Source organism: Sorex fumeus, unplaced genomic scaffold (assembly GCF_029834395.1).
Source record: "Sorex fumeus unplaced genomic scaffold, SorFum_2.1 ptg000048l, whole genome shotgun sequence".
Lineage (NCBI taxonomy): Eukaryota > Metazoa > Chordata > Mammalia > Eulipotyphla > Soricidae > Sorex > Sorex fumeus.
The window spans coordinates 10,414,120-10,429,098 of NW_026606105.1; the positions used below are offsets into that span (position 1 = coordinate 10,414,120).

The window sequence follows — 14,979 nt, forward strand, 5'->3', positions numbered from 1 at the left end:
TTAATTACAGTTTAACTTACTCCTTTCTAAACCTTACTTACCCTCTGATTTCTGTTTTATTTCAATATGCTGGTCTACATACATTTTTAAGGTAATTGTGATGACAGTGGGCATCTGGATAACTTTCTCCCAAGACATGTTAGGTATATCACAATTGAAGAAGTACGTGCCATATTAAGTATGTTATGGAGTGGCAGGGCGTTTGCCTTGCGTGCAGCCGGCCGACCAAGCCAGGTTTGATTCCTCCGCCCCTCTTAGAGAGCCCAGCAAGCTCCCGAGAATATCTCACCCGCATGGCAAAGCCTGGCAAGCTACCCGTGACATATTCAATAAGCCAAGCAAAGTAACAAGTCTCTAAATGGACACGTTACTGGGCCTGCTCGAGCAAATTGATGAACAATGGGAGGACAGTGCTACAGTGCTCTACCAAACTGAAGACTCTTTAAAAGACAACTAATGTTTTTCAAAGTGTTACTTCTAAACATGGCTTGATATAGGGAATAAAGTTTACAGAATGAGGTATGACCTATAAGTCATCGACACACAGTGACACTAATAAATCTCCAAATCTCCTATCTGGATGATAGGCAAAGAATACCAGTGGCAGAATTGAGTTTACCGTGGCGGCAGAACCAGGGACTGAATTGGTAAATAATTGTTGTGAATTCTTCTCTGAAATACTTGGTAGAATTTATTTGCAAGGCCAGCTGGGCCTGTGCTTTTCTCTGTTTTAAAATTACAAAGTCAAATTTTCTGGACTTCTTAATATGTCTATTAGAAAATATAACTTATTGGGTCTTTATCCCCTCTCGGAGAGCCTGGCAAGCCACCGAGAGTATCCCGCCCCGCATGAAAAAGCATGGCAAGCTACCCATGATGTATTCGATATGCCAAACACAGTAACAGCAAGACTCACTATTTGTTGTGAGACGTTACTGGTGCCCGCTCGAGCAAATTGACGAACAACAGGAGGACAGTGCTACAGTGCCACAGTGGGTCTTTATTGTGTGTTTCTGTCTAGCTTAACATAATTAGATATTCATAGTAACTTTATACTCCTTTTAATTTCCAGAGAGGTAGAACCAAAGACAAAATGCTTTCTTTGTATGACCCCTGGTTCTCCATATGGACCCTGAGCCCAGGAGGAAGCCCTGAGCATAGACGTGTGTGACTTCCAAATCGAAACTAATTATAATAACTTCTATACTGAGGATAATGTAAACTTTTTTTTGCGTCACACTCATTGATGCTCAGGGGTTACTCCTGGCTCTGCACTCAGGAATTACTCCTGGTGGTGTTGGTGGGACCATATGGGATGCTGGGGATTGAACGTGTATCAGCCACATGCAAAGCAAATGCCCTACCCACTGTACTATTGCTCCAGTCTCTAATAATATAAACTTTAAAGAAGACAAGCATTGTATTATTAGTATTTTACCAAATATAGTCTACACAGACAATATATATACACACATGTATTTGTATATAATTTATTAAGAATGAGCTCCTTCAAAACTATAAGGCTTGGTCCCTTTTTCTTTTGGGGTACTCCTAATGCAACTCCCAGAAAACCAAATGAGTCTACAAAAGTACATAAATCAAAAGTCTTATATGAAGATCCAGGCATTGTGAGCTTCTTTATATTTGTTTCTGATCAAACTACAGAACTTTGGGCAGATCCAGCATATTCTTGTATGGTGATCCATGTGACTGGACTTAAAATTATTTTTAACTTTCTTCTCTGGAAGAGAAAATTAAGCCCCCATAGGTGATTAAGAAAAGTGATTAAGAAAGAAATGGAGGACCCAGCAACATGGCTCTGTGTTAGTCTTACAGTGCTCATTCTGAGACCAGCCTACCATACTGAGCGAGACCCCCAAGGTCACTGTCAGCATGAACCCTAACACCACCACAAGTGTGCAATTTCTGGCTGAAGGCAAGCCAACTTGCAACAATCCCTGGGCATGGCAACAAGGACAACAATGACAACAAAGAGAGAGGAAGGTAGAAATCTAAAAATAATCCTAAACAAAGAAGAAGTCTTTCTTCTGGGCTCAGATCTCTGCCTAACGCCATGCACAAAAGTAAGATCGAAATGGATTTATGACCTCAACATCAGACCAGAATCCATAATGTTTATTGAAGACAAAATTGGCAAAACTCTCCACGATATTGAAGTTAGTGGTATCTTCAAAGATGTCACGCCACTGGCCGAGCAAGTGAAAACAGAGATAGACAAATGGGACTATCTTAAACTAAGAAGCTTCTGCACCTCAAAAGAAACAATGACCAAAATACAAAGACAGCCTACAGAATGGGAAAGAATATTCACCAAATACACATCCGACAAGGGGTTGATTTCAAGGATATACAAGGTACTGGTTAAACTACACAAGAAGAAATCACCCAACCCCATCAAAAAATGGGGCGAGGAAATGAACAGAAACTTTCGCAAAGAAGAAATCCGAATGACAAAAAGGCACATGAGAAAATGCTCTACATCACTAATCATCAGAGAGATGCAGATCAAAACAACAATGAGATATCATTTCACACCACAGAGACTGGCCCACATCCACAAGAACAAAAGCAACAGGTGCTGGCGCGGATGTGGCGAGAAAGGGACCTCCTTCACTGCTGGTGGGAATGCAGGCTGGTCCAACCCTTTTGGAAAACAGTATGGACGATTCTCAAAAAATTAGAATTCGATCTCCCATTTGACCCAGCTATAGCACTCCTGGGAATATATCCCAGAGAGGCAAAAAGGTATAGTCGAAGTGACATCTGCAATTGTTTGTTCATTGCAGCACTCTTTACAATAGCCAGAATCTGGAAAAAACCTGAGTGCCCGAGAACAGATGACTGGTTAAAGAAACTTTGGTACATTTACACAATGGAGTACTATGTAGCTGTTAGAAAAGATGAAGTTATGAAATTTACATACAAGTGGTACTACATGGAAAGTGTCATGTTAAGCGAAATGAGTCAGAAAGAGTGGGATAGACACAGAAAGATTGCATTCATCTGGGGAACATAAAGCAACAAAACGGGAGACTAACACCCAGGAAGGGCTCAGATTAGTACCAGGAATTTTGCTCCATGACTTGAAGGCCAGCCACATGTGCTAGGTGAGAAGGAAGCTCAGATAGAGAAGAGAGCACCAAATAAAGGGTGTTGTGAAGACCCTCCCAGGGTGGGAGAGACATGCTAAAAGTGGTCTATAGACCAAACATGACTGCCACTCAATGCCTCTCTGGCAAAACACAGTACCCAAAAGAAGAGAGATAGAACAGGGGGGAATGCCCTGCCACAGCGGCAGGGTGGGACGGGGGGGGGATGGGAGGGGGAGAGATGCTAGGACCCGTGGTGGGGGAGGATGGGCACTGGTGGAGGGATGGGTACTTGATCATTGTATAACTGAAACCCAAGCACAAAAATGTATAAGTCTATAAGTGTACTTCATGGTGTTTCACTAATAAAAAAATGATAAAAAAAAACAAAAAACAAAAAACAAACAAACAAAAAAAAAGAAATCTAAACCCCCCCCCAAAAAAAAAAGAAGAAGAAGTCTTTCAAAGGATCAGATCACGGAGGCAATTCTGGACACTGTTAACTTAGAGTGCATTATGTCAAGTGTAGAGAAACACATTTCCGAAGAGTTCACGATAGAAGAAATGAACCAGGAAATAGTTTCAAAGAAATCTTTGAGTTTGTTCATCGAAGTCCTGCCAGTAACAGTTTTGAGACAATGTGGTGATTCTTATATTCTACAGTCAGTTGTCCCCATTGGTGATAACCCAGGGTGCGTCTCACCGGTTTCCTTTCTGACACCACCTAAAGGCATCTTCCTGGCTCCAGTAGATTCTCGCCATTTCCATTTGCTTCCTTAATATACTCTGCTGCTTTGATGTTTGCCAGTTTAGGAATAAAAATCTTTATCACTTAACTGCTATACTTAGTGCATTATCTCTCCCTTGGTTTCAGCTGTTCCTGCTGTGCATTTGCTGGAACAAAAATCCCTTTCTGTCTTTGTGCCCAAAGTAGTTCAACTGAGTTGAGAGCTAAAGCAACGTCACTCCCCAACATAAATTCTTTTCTCAAAAAAGACACGCTTCAGTTTTTTTTTCTCTTTGTTATTTATACCCACCACCAAAAAGTTCGCGAGGATGTGTATAAACATTAACCACGCACCCATCAGTGCATCAAAAAAATTGATCCTAATTAATGTAAATAAAGATATAATCATATCAGAAAAGTTATGACAGGATGATTCAGGTATTTGAACACCCTACTAATCCCAGGATTTATTCAGAGAAAGCAAAGTGGGCGTATGGGACCAAGAGCTTTCTGACTACTTCTTTTCTGAGTATTATTGATAGGTTTAGTTGCAGAATTTTTATGTTCTTAAAAGAAAATTGTTAGAATTATTTCTCAAGTGTAAATGTGCAGATATGCTAATTATAAAATGCAGATATTAATTTTGAATATTTATCTGACTCTAAGCATCTGCACTTCCAACTAGAACTCAAAGTGAAAAATAAAATAAAGTTACTTGTACTTGCTCCAGTCCCAACACAATTCAGCAAAGAACAATAGTAAAACAGAAAAACTTGTCAATTTTTGCCATATCAGAAGGAAATTATGTTCCTAAAATTAAAGATGACAGAAGCCAGCAAATAATCTAAAAATCTACTGAATTTATAATCCGCATACTTATTCAAATATTCAAAACACATTTAATATTCTTAACATACATGTAGTATGACTTTCAGCTTTGGTTAGTTTTTAAAATTTTATATAATAGGAATACCAGATTTAAAAATAAGGTCTAGAGACATTGTACAAGGCATTGTCTTGCATGTGACTGACCCCAGCTCAGTCCAAGCATCCTATAAGGTCGATCACCACCAGGAGTGATCCCTGAGCATCAAGCCAGAAGTGATCTCTGAGCACCAGGTGTACCCGGAACACCAAAACAAACACTACTTCTATTCTTATTAGTAGCAGTGTTTATGGTTCCACTCAGCTTATGGTTCTACCTACCAATCAAAGTTGCTAAGAAAGAAAATGTGTAATGGTTTGAAAGTCTTAGCCAATTGAAAATATTTCCTAGATTGTTAAACTTAAGTTTTCGTCTTTCTCTAATGTGCAAATTGATAGCTGGATGGCAAGGTGAACTGCTTATTTGTTGCATACAAGGATAAGTAAATTGATGCAAAATACAATACATAGTTCAGAAACATATCAGACTAAAGAGTCTGGAATTGTACTCCTTTACATCTATGCAACTGAGACAGAATAAGTCTTAAGAGATTAAAGCTCAATTAAGTTATCACTATTTAACATTGGTGCCCACTTTTTATCATCAGCCTTTACTTCTTTCCCTGCATTGTTTTTCATATATATCATACACTGAGATTTCTTAAGTGAAATCTGACAATCTTCCACTATTGAATGAAACAATTGGCACATTTATATTTAGTGTAGCTAACAGACTTGTTAGCTCTATCAGTACTTTCATTTGATTTGATTATTGTCTCATCACTACTTTAAAATTAGTTAACTTTCTTTTACCTGGATAAATAGACAACGATTTGCTCTTCTACGATTTGTAAACAGACTACCAAATATTCTGCTCTTCCCTAATTTTACTTTGGACCTCAGTTTTTTGCATCTTCCATGAGTATCTTACTTCTCTCTCTGATTTGGGGGTTCTTAATCAATGAACAAAAAACTATAATCTCCCAGGTACTAAGAAACTCTTGAAGCAGTTTAAGTTTGAGAGTAGCAGGAAAGAGGGAAAAAATAAATGACTTGGGGGAGAAAAAAATGCAGTCAAAAGTGGAATCCATATTTTAACTCAAGCCTGAACTGCCTAGAGGTGGTCAATTTAAAAACTGGTGTGGGTATATACCATATATATTGAATTCCTCTAGGTTCCTTGTTCAAAGTGAAAAGTAACACAGATTTAGGTAGAATGCATAACCTTCTTCTCAGAGGAACAGCTGCATCTATAAAAATGAAGCATGGTGTACAGTTCTTCTTGCTAGCAAACAAGAACAAAACCATGGTAGTTTTGGAAACAAGTTCCAACTTGAATTGGCACAAAATTAAGAAATGTGGAGACTGAGCACTATTTCCCATAGTTACTATACTAGCTTATATACTAGTTTATATCTGAACAAACAGTGTTCAAGCTTCTCTTTCTAACATTTGCCAAAGCTTGTTATCAATTTTATTTAACACAATAGTCATTCTAACGGTGTGAGATGATATTATATTGTTGCTTTCATTTTTAACCAAAATGTTGAAAAAAATTAGAAGTTTGTCTGAATTCAATTGGCTGCTTCCAGGGAACAAGTTAGTAGGTGAAAAAAATTAAAATGGTTTAAAGAAATTTTTATTGATTCTGAATGACTAAATGTATATGATTGTTACTATTCGTGGTTTTTAAAAAATTAAGTACTCTATGATATGCATGTGAAGAATAGAGAATTATTTATAAATTGCAATCAAGTGAATGAATGATGCAATTCAGCTATTTTTTTAAACACACATGACTATCTCTAAATGAGTAAAAGTGAAAAATTAAAGGGGAGTGAAAATAGTGTCAATAAAATAACAACAAATTAAATTTTATTTACTGATTTATTTTTATTCGGGAGCCACACCAGTGGTGCTTAGAGCTTATTCCTAGCTCTCTGCACAGAGATTGCTCCTGTAAGGCTCAAGGGACCATATAGGGTGCTGAGGATTTAACTGGATTGGTCACATGCAAGGTAACCATCCTACCTACTGTACTGGCTCTCTACCTAAATAAATTAAAATAAAAAGACTTTTATAATATAACTGAAATATAGTCACTTGGTATAATAAGAAAACCAGGTTTGATTTTTTCCAGGTTTTCTGGTAGAAAATTGCAAATTTCTTAGAATTTTTTAGTGGAAATGGTAAGAATTTATTACTTCAATGGACCAGCATTCGGTCTCCCTCTAGATTTTATCAGGGCTGGAATGTGACACTATAGCTTCATCCCTGATCTCGAGACCATGGAGAGAGAAAGAGAGAGGCTAAGGATGCAATTCACAGTAGGTAACATCTCTGTGAGGAAGCCTCTGTGAAAAATACAAGTGACAGAGCTTAGGGAATGTCTGAGTTGATTTATGTATCCACATAATGCAAGGAGAGCACATACCAACTCATTCGGAACAGTCCAGAACCTGGGATCCTTCCAGACTTCTCTCCTTCTGCACAATTTCGTCTGACTGGTATTTGTATCCTTTATGACATTCTTTATAATAAGCTAGTGCTTGGGGATTAGAGAGACAGTACAGCCAGATAGAGCACTTATCATTCATGCGTCCGATGTGGGTTCAATCCTCAGCATCTCATGTGGTTCCCCAGTTCACCAGAGGTGATCCCTGAGCACAGAGCCATGAGTAAGTCCTGAAAACCACTTTGTGTGGCTTCTGAATCTTTAAATGCTGTAACTTATTATAGTAGATTACTTAACTCGGGAAGAGGATGGGGAGAACCCTGGTTTATAAACTACTGATCTGGATGGAAGGTTCAGGACTTAAGATTGACATCTAAAGAAGAAAGGCTTGTGGGTCTGAGCTCTCTACATTTGGCAGTTATATTCTCTATCGCTAGGTAGTACAGAATTGAACTGAATTGTTTGTGTTCAGAGAGCTGGAGACTTATTTGGTAAAAAAAAATTCACGAACTTATATTTGAGGTCAGAAATGTGAGTAGAAATACAGAAAGATGATTCATACAAGAGAATCTAAGAGGAGGGAAGGTCTTTTTTATCTTACTGACCTGGATTAGTCAATAATCAACTTTGATTACTTTCTCAAGTGTTTTACTCTCTCAAAAACTCCACATAAATCTTTATTTCACCCTCTTTGTAGCCCTTGGAGATAGATGCTATTTTTGTTTCCATTTGTATCTCAAGTTACATAATCTTATGCCCAAAGGTTAAATGCTTTAGCCCTGAAACAGAAGCCAGTAAGTGGTTTGGTTGGCATTCAAACAAAAATATCCTATTCAAAATCATGAACTCTTTCCAATACAAAACATTGTCAAGAATGTCATAACTGTATTGCTCTACAATCCTGAAATCATGACTGAATTCTTTTCTCAAGAATATTTACTAAATAATCTCATTTAGAAAAAAAATAGCAGCTGGAATAGCTTCACCACTAACTCAATCAGTTCTATTATTTACAGTGAATACAAGTAAAGTGGATGAATATTAAAAACATTGTTCACTCTGATTTTTGGAAGAATTATGAAACATAGAACTATGCTCTAGGATCAACAGAGTATAGGATATGCAATCTCCACCCCCACTCCACATCCAGCATTCAGAAAATAATCACTACATACTAGTTAACAGTATACTTGTTTTTGGCCCATTTGACAGAGAGTTTTATATATTTCATTTACTTTAAAATCTAACCACTATACAATCACGGCGAGCTACTGGAGGTGGAGTGGATAGCACAGCGGTTTAGGCATTTGCCTTGCACGTGGCTGACACGGCCAACCCAAGTTCGATTTCTCTGTCCCTCTTGGAGAGCCCAGCAAGCTACCGAGAGTTTCTCACCCACATGGCAAAGCCTGACAAGCTACTCGTGGCGTATTCGATATGCCAAAACACAGTAACAAGTCTCACAATGTTACTGGGCCCACTCGAGCAAATCAATGAACAATGGGAGGACAGTGACAGTGATAGTTAAAATCTAACAAAAAAATGTAAATATCTTCAACCTACTCCTGGAACCATGAGGTTCAGAGAGGTTCAATTTTCCAAAGTCACATAGCAAGCTAAGATTCAACCCAAATTTAACGATTATAGTTACTTGTGGTAAATTTTATTTTTTCTCGTACTTTAACATTTTTATTGTTCTTATAAATTTTTTTCCTTTGCTGATACACCTTTTTGAGCATGATAACATAATCAGACTGAATGGTTGATATCCAAAGAACTGGAGAATTGGTTGGTATGTGTGAATAACTGAAATCATGAATTTTAAAACAATTTTTTTCCTGTGTCTTTATTACTAGGCAAATGTGTTTCACATATTTACAATTATTTAAGGACAATGATTTGGGATAAAAACGTTATCAACATTTCCTCATTGCTTAAATTTATATTTCTTAGGAATAAAATGTTTTTATTAAATAATTTAGAGTATATAGCAATAAATGGAAATATTACATCATTTTCTTGTCCTAGTTTTAAATCATATTTAAAATTACCTAGAATAACCTTTTCAGGTCTTGAAGTTATATGAACATATATGTGCTAAAGCATGTAATTAGGGTACAATTATAAGATGTATAAACGGTCACGGTCCATCCGTTGTTCATCGATTTGCTCGAGTGGGCCCAGTTACGTCTCCATTGTGAGACTTGTTGTTACTGTTTTTGACATATCGAGTACGTCACGGGTAGCTTGCCAGGCTCTGCTGTGCAGGCGAGATACTCTCAATAGCTTGCAAGCTCTCCGAGAGGGGTGGAGGAATCGAACTCGGGTTGGCCATGTTGGCTGCGTGCAAGGCAAACACCCTACCGCTGTGCTATCACTCCAGGATGTATAAATACTTTAGATAAATGAGAATCCTATAGCATATTAAAGTATTAAAGAAACACCCAAATATCAAAATAATTTTTTCAGGGTCTAGATTATGACCTAAATTTTTAAAAGTATCCAATGTAAAATAAGAGCCTTATGAGATGATGAAAATTTCTGCATAGAGTTTAAGATTTTAAACCAGTACCTGTATTTAGTTTTGCAATTATTGGTTAGAATGACAATCAACGTATACATGATACCTCAGATGAATAAGACTTGATTAATCTCATTCCTCCAAGAACTTACTTCAATTAAAACATTATTTTGTAAAAGTTGCCCACAGGGGCTTGTTGTTGAATTTCTTTTATCCTGTAATTTATAAGAATTTCTTGAAGATCCAATGGTTTTCTGACTGGCATTTAAAATTTTAAATTCCTCAATGTTGGAGCGATAGCACATGGTAGGGCGTTTGCCTTGCATGCAGCCAGTCCAGCTGAGTCGGGTTCAATTCCTCCACCCCTCTCAGAGAGCCCGGCAAGCTACCGAGAGTATCTCACCTGCACTGCAGAGCCTGGCAAGCTCCCCGTATATATAAAATATGCCAAACACAGTAACAACAAGTCTCAAAAAAAAATGGAGACGTTATTGGGCCCGCTCGAGCAAATCAATGAACAACGGGAGGACAGTGGCAGTGGACAGGTGTGTGTTATGTATGAACTTACCAAATGATAGTGATGATGATCACTTTTTGGTGCTGAAAGAAATCTTAACCAAATTTTAACCAGTTTCAAATGTACATTGTTATCAGAGAAAAGAACCAGAAAATGTAACAAAATATAATGATAATTGTTCTGGAAATTCACATTCAATAATATAATTGTAACCACTGTTATAACGGTTAATCTTAACATTTTAATTAAATATATATTTATTTATATCCGAGTATATCCATTGTATACACACACACAAAAAAACAGGTTCAGAGAAGTTCAATGACTTCTAAAGTCATGCAGCTGTAAATCTTCAGAACACCTTTAATAGACTAAACATTCCTCTGAACTGAAAGAAAAATAATAATAAGAATAAAGACAGGAAATAAATTTGAGTGCTTTCTGTGTGATTATATACTATTTTAATATCTTCACACTCTGTAGTCTATTTAATACTACAATGCTGTAAGGTGGAGACTCATATTTTCAATTGATGAACAAAGAAGTTGAAAAACTTACTCAAGATCATGTTGCTTAAACTAAGCCAAGATTTGACCCTAAGCTGTCTGACAACCAAAGTTGCACTCCTAACTGTTGCACTATCTTCAAAGGTGAGGACTTTAAGACAAACAGAAAATAAATTGTTAGATGCTGTCACTTGGCTGATAGCAACTGCAGTAAGGGGATCCACTGAATATGCTAGTTTCGGCAGCATGGCTTGGTTTTCTAAGTTTATCCCTGGGTATAAATAGAATTTCATCAATTATGTCTCCATACATCTGACAGCTGCAGCAGGAACACCATCAGGAGGCATTGCAAAGGCAATAACTGCCTTGTTCCTGGATGCTCACAGCCGAGTACAAACTAACGTTGATAGCAGAATGGAGGCAGATACAACAGACTCCTAGGACTCTATTCTCTTCCACAAAGACTTCATTTCTTTCCTATCATCTGTTCCCATCAGATCCTTTGAAATATTGCATGCTACTACAACTTTCAAAGATGATTTGAACTCCACATTCAAATTGTTCCATATTATGAAACATGGGATAAGAGGATTCCTTATTTAACTTATCTACCTTAATATCTCGTTTAAAGGAGTCTTCTGTGCAAAATTCGAGAACTAAGAGTTATGAAGATAGATTTATGTGAAAGAACTGAAAGCATGGCTTTCTACACCAGGACAGAGGTCACTCAGTACACTATCTCAGATACTGTTGCCAAAGTGTAAATGGTAATACTGGCTCATGAGCACTAGTCTACCCTGCCTGGTACATAATAAATGCTTAGAGTATAAATTGAGTGAATTAACCTGTGTTGAATTGTTAAATGTGGCTAAAAGAACCATGAATAAGAATCTAAAAATTGTTAATCATCTTTTCCCAAGAGTGAAATGACAGGTGTAGCCAAAGATCAATTAGGAAAGATTTTTAGATCAACACAAGAGATGTTCAGAATCAAACATGCACTCTGGAGAGGAAAAGAAGATGCAATGAACAAAAGACGAGACAAAAAAGTAAGGCAAAACTGTCCTGGGTAAAAAATCCTAAATAGTTTTGAAGGTTAAAGAAATGCTAATCAAGGACCAGAGTATTAGCCTTGCATGCAATTGACTAGGATTTAATCTCTGGTATCCCATATGGTTCTCTGAACACTGCTAGGAGTAATTTGTGAGTGCAGAGTCAGGAGTAACCCCTGAATATTGCCACGTTTGACTCAAAAAGCCAAAAAAAAGAAGAAAGAAAAACAGAAATGCTAATGATTAGCTTCCCAATAACTAAGGTAGCTGCAATATTTTTCCAATGATAATATGTACATATATCTTATTCACACTAAGTGTTTTAATGTGAAATGAATACAGTCTCATCTGTATAGATGAAATGTAATAGGGGAATAGACCCTTACCACTTATCCCAGAAACTTCCAAGCATCTAAATGCTATGCAGAACCTCACAGATGTGGTCATTTTGAACTTATAATGCAAAACTGATGAACTCAATATTGTAGTGATTGCAAACATACTATACTATCCAGTCCTGTAAATGAATGTGAGATTTCATTTCAAGTCAGAATTGAAGATGCTTGCAAACATTGGTGGTTAAGCTATTTAATCTTTTTGTTATCCTCCCCCAATTTACTCTGCTAATAACTGCAAGAGGGAGGAAGTGAGGTCAGAAGGTTTTGGTATCTCAGCTTAGACTACACCATTATTTAGTTCAGTAGACATTGACAGCAGCAAGAATTGATAAAATAGGGAGAGATTATAGAGAGAAATCAACCACAAAATACATAACCATCTGAATTACTTGGGTCATGGGACAAAAGGTTTTTGTATTATTCAGCATTCACTGGTAGTTTTACTACATTACATTCACTGGTTCTTTAAAGATGTATGAATCTTTAGGAAATCCAGGTTCTTGACAAACTATGTAATTGAAGGCAATAAACAAGTCACTGCAATTTAAACAGATCAATAAATAAGTGATCCACATGTAGATGATGACTATGACTGTGGTATGTGCAGGGAATAATGTGAATGAAAAAGCAAAAAAAAATTAGAATTTCAGGTGCAAAAAAGAAGTGTATTTCAAAAGTTGAGTTAGAGGTAACCAACTAGAAATGGAGACAAAGAACTTTCTAGAAAAGTCGAGCATCAAATTACAAAGCCTTTGCAATCATATGATGCATTGTGGAAACTAACACGGTCTAGTTAGATTAGACTAAAGGTTGGGAAGAAAAATTGGAGTGATAGAACTTAGCATAATTTTGAAGAATAAGTTAGAAAATAAATATATCTACTGAAGGACTTTCAGCAGGAAGATTTCCTGGCTGGATTTACAAGTTAGAATAAGCACCTAAGCTTCATTTTAAGTATAAGGGAGGTATTTAAAATTATTTAATGCTGATAAATTTTTCTAATAAAGATGTTTTTATTAAACCATAGTCAGTAGAACCTTAGGATATATAAGTATTCATAGCATTTTAAGGATAATTTATATATAATTTATGATTTTCATATAAGCATCTTCTCCGCAGTAATACTGTTATAAAATTTTTAATTTAAAGAAATAGATGACCATTGTTAAGGCATTCACTTATAGAAACACCTTTTTTCTCTAATTTTAGGCAAAAGATTGAAGACTATTTTACTACATTCCTTTGGCCTGAGAAAAGGCAAAAAAATGTTCTGACATGTCTCAGGGGTCTTCAAAACAGAATCCATCCAGCATAATACTAAGAAAATGTTCAGCAACCTTCTGCCACATTACACTTTAGAAAAGCTAACAACACAAAAGTTACAAAGGTTCATTTCCTGGGGAAAATGTTTTTGCCATTATTAATAGCTGTTTCTCTGGATACACCCATATTTCCACTTTATAAAGAAACTATTCATCATTATTTTCTCCTATTCATATCTTGTTATGCAATAACACTAGAAGCCTTCAATATGGATTTCCCAACGGGAGGTACACTACCAATGAGAACTATTTATCCATTACTAAAAAGGAAGCAGCAACAAGGCCAGCTGTGAATGTTACCAAGGATACCTTTCCCATGCTTAAACTGTGTTTTCTACTGATCTGAAATGAAGCATGGGGTCAGGATCATTCTACCTATCTAATCTATCTGTGTTTATATGCATATCCATAAATCACTAGACTCCTAGAAATTTATAACATCAATTTTGAGACATAATAACCTGACTGACACCAAAACTACCATTTCATAATAGTATATTTTTTGGATCACCATAAATTATAAAAATTCATGATTGAATTTCAGGTATACAATGTTCCAAAACCAGTCCCTTCATCAGTGACCAATTTTCTCCACCAATGTTATCAGTTTCCAGAATAATTTTATCAACTCCACTTTTAGAGGATGAAACCTAACAACAGTGACACAGATGGACACAGGAGGCTAAATTTGAAATATTTATATGAAAACCTTTGACTTTCAGCATAATTTTAAGTATGAATGGGTTAACTCTTTATTGACTTTTCATATAAAAATGGAGAAAACAAAATTTGAATCGTGAGTCGCTAGTTCTTTTCAGGTTAAAATTTCACCTAAATTTCACTACACTATATACATACAAAAAATTAGCTGAAGTAGAGAATTTCAACTTTCTTTATCCTGAAGAGTTAGAAATCATGATGGGATTCACTGAATGACAGATTCTTCAGAGTCACTGAAGGACATCGGGCTTCCAGATGAACAATGCCTAACTAGTGAGCTATCATCTACTTAAGACATGGCATTCTGTTTCCAATTAACATGTTGAATGAGTTCAGTGCCTTTTCCTTTCATTCACTTTTCTAAAATGCTTTCTTTCCTTTCTCAGTAAAAATTATAGCTATTGTCAAATAAAGACATGACATGTTACTTGTCTACTGTTTTCTGTGAATTTTCAAGTTGATAGTTCCTGCTCTGTAATGGTCTATCTGTTCGAGAGGCTTGGTATGTTCAGACTAAAGAAATCCAAAATATCCAAAGCCAATATGACTTCACTTGTCTTGTTTTAGCTGAATATCACCTACTACATAATCTTAATAACTGTTTTCATTCATGAAATCAGTTCTTAAGAAGGGGAAAACATTTCTAAATAATAATGCAGAATGGAATTTAAAAAAATTCTAGCCAGCATTGCATTTTATAGGAATATGGTGATGCAGATTCATTGTC

At 36.4% G+C, this 14,979-nt stretch overlaps 1 protein-coding gene across 1 annotated transcript in view; it reads right to left on the minus strand.

Annotated features, from left to right (window-relative positions):
- The window catches only part of CHRM2 (cholinergic receptor muscarinic 2), a 152,091-nt gene that overhangs the window by 81,800 nt on the left and 55,312 nt on the right, over positions 1–14,979 (minus strand). The gene's annotated exons all lie outside the window — the stretch shown is intronic.